Below are 4,203 nucleotides of genomic sequence, written 5' to 3'. Positions count from 1 at the left end.
CCAAATTGCAGTGGAGTGTCACTGGAAAACAAAAGTTTGGAAGAGTACGAGAGTTTGTTCGATAATTTTTTTAATCGAATTTAAATTTATAATATTTTATTTGATTATTTATAAATTATTTACAAATCAAATTCAAATTGAATTTTGATTATTTTTTATATAATTTTAATTTAGATGTATTCAAATTAAAATTCACTAGAATGAAATTCAAATTTAATAATTTGATTCTACTCAAATCAAGAACGTAAGTTAGAATTTTATTTTCGAATTAAAATTATTTATATTTTCATATTATCCGTTAGATTTGTTAGTTTGCACCCACCGATTTAGATATGAGCAGTATGTCTTCAAGCGCAGGAGGCAGACAGGACCATACCGTGCGGGCAATGGTTGCAGTGAAAGAGACGAGTGCTGACCGATAAGGCGCAGAGGTCAGTGGACACTTTTCCGCACCATCATCAATTGTAATATAGCAGTAACTTGTAAAAACATAGGCCACCTATGGCGACCTCGTTGAAGGGGACATTTACACATGCATGGCGCATGCCCCGAGTTTATGATTTGTGATTTGTGGTTTGTAGTTTGTGGTTTGTGGTTTGTAGTTTGTTAAACCTAGCCTAGCGCTCAAGGGTGCCAGTCTGCCAGAGAGGGTAGCTGTAAGGACGTCAAAGTTGTCGATGCTGAGCAGCTTGAGGTCTTGAATTTGAGATTTATTAAGGGAACTTCTTTTTAGAGATCGACAATGGAACGAAAGTGTGGATTATATATATGCATGTGAAGGTCCCTGCATGCAAATTTTTGACCAGGACTAGTATAACAAAGTTCAGCTAATATGTCAGAAATTGTGGCGTTATGTAGAGACCACAATCAATTATACAGTATGATAAATTTTTGCATTAAAACAAATCCTACAGCTCGCCTCTCCTAAGGGTAGGCATGGAATAGTGCAGGATTTTTTTTTAAATAAAAAAATGATTCAATCTCAATTGATTCGGATCATAAAAGAAAAAATATATATCATTCCCAGAGTGCTATTCCAATTTTTTTGGTTCAATTCAGATTTCAAATATATATATACATATGTGTTGAGGATTTTGAAAAATTAACCTACACTATACTAGTGCTCATTCTTGGATTTATATGTATCTTTCTAAAAAAATCTAGTCTTTTTCATTCTTATTGAATGCTCATTTATCCCATATATATGGATGATCTAAACTTCTAGAGATTTAAAATCAAACAACGGTTTAAAAGGATTCGACTCTCGTTTAATTTTGACCTTCACAAATGAGCAGTCAGGATTAAAAGAACTACACTTGACAATATTTTTACAATAAAACAAATACTAATTTTTATCCCCAACAATCCTAAATTCTTAATACCTTGAAGTTTATTTTTAGTATTTTCTTTTATTTTTTTTATTTAAATAAAACTAAACTGAAAACAGATTAAAATTTTTGGTCATATATGAAGATACGAAAATTTTTAAATTTTTAGGGTTAACTATTACCTTTAATAATTGTTTATAGGCTTGATTAATTAGAGATTTGAGTTTTAATTTAGGTTAATAATGTAGCTTAATTAAAATAAATCCCTTAGCCCAATTAAAAACCTAATAAATTGACTCAACCCATTTACCCAATTAAAACCCAAAATTAAAGCAGCCCAAACCCAGCCCAATAACCCATTCCTTAACCCATTTATTATTGGATCTGATTAAATCTTCCACCCGAAACCCGAACCCATTAAGGAACCGTTAAAACATAGTGATTGCGATCACTGTTCTTCGCTTCTCTGGCTTCGCTGCTTCTCCGAGCGTGCAATCGCGCTTCTCGCCGACGCTGAGGTGAATCACCGACGACCAGTGCTCCAGCCGACGAGTCCCAAACGCTTGCCGGGGTGGCTGCGCTTCGTCCGGGTGGCGGCGATTCGAGCAACGTGAGCAGGGGAGTCGGAGCTGAGGGGAAGAAGCAATCGGTAAGGGTTGAAACTGCTATAGATTGTGTTGGATTTCTTCATTTTCTTCGGATATGGGATTTGATTGAGCTCACAGCTCGATTGTAGATCTGTCGGTCGGTTCTTTGGGTTTCGGCAGCAAGGTGGAGTTGAGGAATCGGAGTGGATGTAGGGCACGATTGGCTATATTTAAGGTGAGTTCTTCCCTTGAATATGATTAAGCTCTGTTTCAACAATGGATTGAAGGTTGGTTTTGGATTTTGGTGTGTCCTGTTTGATCGTGATTTTCTTGATTTTGTTTGATCGGTTTGTAGGGTTGCTGTGAGGATGGTGCAAATTGGAACCAGAGCTTAGAATTGGAGCTGGATTTCTAGGGTTCTAGCTGAGGTAAGTGTTCTTGATTCGGTTCTTGACTTGTTCTGTTAACGGATTGGATGTTGGGAGTTTGTCTGTTGATTTGGGATTTTGTTGATGTTGGATTTCGATTTGATATTTGCTGTTTGGGGATTTATGGAGCTAGTTGTTGAGATTGTTATTGATCTATTAGATTAGGTTTTGTTCTTTAGTGTTGGATCTTTGGATCTATTGGATTGGCCTGTAGGATTCGGTTTAGGGTGATGTTCTATTGGATTCTTGTTTGGTTGGGATTAATTATTGGCTGTTGGGATATGTTAATGGATTTGATTGTGGATTAGATCTGTTGATTGAGAATTGGGTTACTGTTGGATTCAATTTGTTTTGATGTGAGATTCGGTGAAATTATATTTGATCCTTGGCTTGAGTTTAAACTAACTTGTATCAATTTGACTTGATCAGTTGGTTTAGATTCGGTTGAAGATCAATTAGAATGAGATTAACTCGTGTTTAATTAGCATGAGTTAATTGGATGGGTTGGATTGGATTAGGTTGGTGGGATTTGGAGGTAACAATTGGATTATGAATCCAATGGGATTATAGTTTTAATTGAATTGTGGATAGGGTTGTTTTTAGGTAAAATTTAATGTATTATTGTATTTAGTATTGTATGTTGTAATTTGCAGGGTTGTGACTTGTTGATCTTGATAAAGCTTTGTTGTCGTTGTGGATGAGTTTGTGAATGTTGAATGTATTGTCAGTTGTGAATTTTAATGTATCGTTGATATAATTTGTAATATATCTTTGATATAGTCTGTGATTATATTGTTTGAATATTATTTGTGATATCATCGATTGTGAATGTTGATTGTATTTTGTTCATGTATCGTAGATTGTATTGTTATATTGAAATTTTGATGTAAATATGATTGAAATTAGGAAATAGGCGGGTTGCTATCAAAATTATAGGGAAATTAACGATGAAATTTTTTTCCATCGCTAATTTAGCGATATTTTTTTTCCATTGCTCACTGATCTTGGTTATTCATGTAGTGTATGTAGGAAAAAAAGCGTAGAACCTTGCTCTTGCATAAAAATTGATGTGAATATTAACATCTCAACTCAACCCCATAAGACTCAGTTGAGTGGGGTATTGTGAAGGGCAAGACATAAAATGAACTCATTCATGCATCTAATGCCTGCTCTAATATACGTTTGAAGAGGGTTGGCCTACATAAAGATTGGTTGATATGGATCCTGAGGTGGGTCAAATTATCATCCTTATAGATATCATATCAGCAATCCCCTGCTGACTTGTGATGAAAAAAAAAAACTTACAGATGTTTTGCACTGCTGACCTTCTACATTATGAACCCTTTTAATATGCATGTGCATGTAGTTCTAATATTGTTATCAAAACAAACAGATAAACTCAAATCAATAAATCCAATGATTAAATTTAATTTAATTATAACATGCTTAAAATATGCTGATGATTAAGGACTAATTAAATAATAAATGCATAACTCCAACCACACTAACTAATCCACACCTCAGTACTGTATTGATGCTGGAGTGAGCCAATGGATCATTAACCAACAAGCCGACAAACAATCAAATACAACTATACAGATGATACACCATTATGTAAAAGACAGATAAGATATGAGACCAATACCCATCACCAGTATTATTTTGCCATCATCGCCAGCACAACCTATTAGCACATCTCCAGTTCTTTATCTTGACTTGGAGCACTTAACTTAGATGGAGTAGCAACTAGGTAGATAAACAGTATCACCAATATCAGAACAGACACCAATGATCCGTATTTAATTAGCAACTTCTGCATAACCGAACAAATTATGTGATGAACACAGGCTTCAGAAAATA

At 34.7% G+C, this 4,203-nt stretch overlaps 1 long non-coding RNA gene across 1 annotated transcript; it reads left to right on the top strand.

Annotated features, from left to right (window-relative positions):
* The first annotated feature begins 1,809 nt into the window (after positions 1-1,809).
* Positions 1,810-3,123, top strand: LOC141822474 (uncharacterized). The gene is made up of 4 exons (XR_012601263.1): positions 1,810-1,977; positions 2,065-2,150; positions 2,271-2,343; positions 2,997-3,123. It is a non-coding gene; the product is annotated as an uncharacterized LOC141822474 (long non-coding RNA).
* Positions 3,124-4,203: the final 1,080 nt, after the last annotated feature.

The sequence above is a fragment of the Curcuma longa genome, chromosome 2, assembly GCF_044706935.1.
Source record: "Curcuma longa cultivar G26 ecotype Majalengka, Jawa Barat chromosome 2, ITB_CL_G26_1.1, whole genome shotgun sequence".
Taxonomy (NCBI): domain Eukaryota; kingdom Viridiplantae; phylum Streptophyta; class Magnoliopsida; order Zingiberales; family Zingiberaceae; genus Curcuma; species Curcuma longa.
The sequence above is the reverse complement of the archived record's forward strand: the minus strand, read 5'-3'. Positions and strand labels throughout refer to the sequence as shown.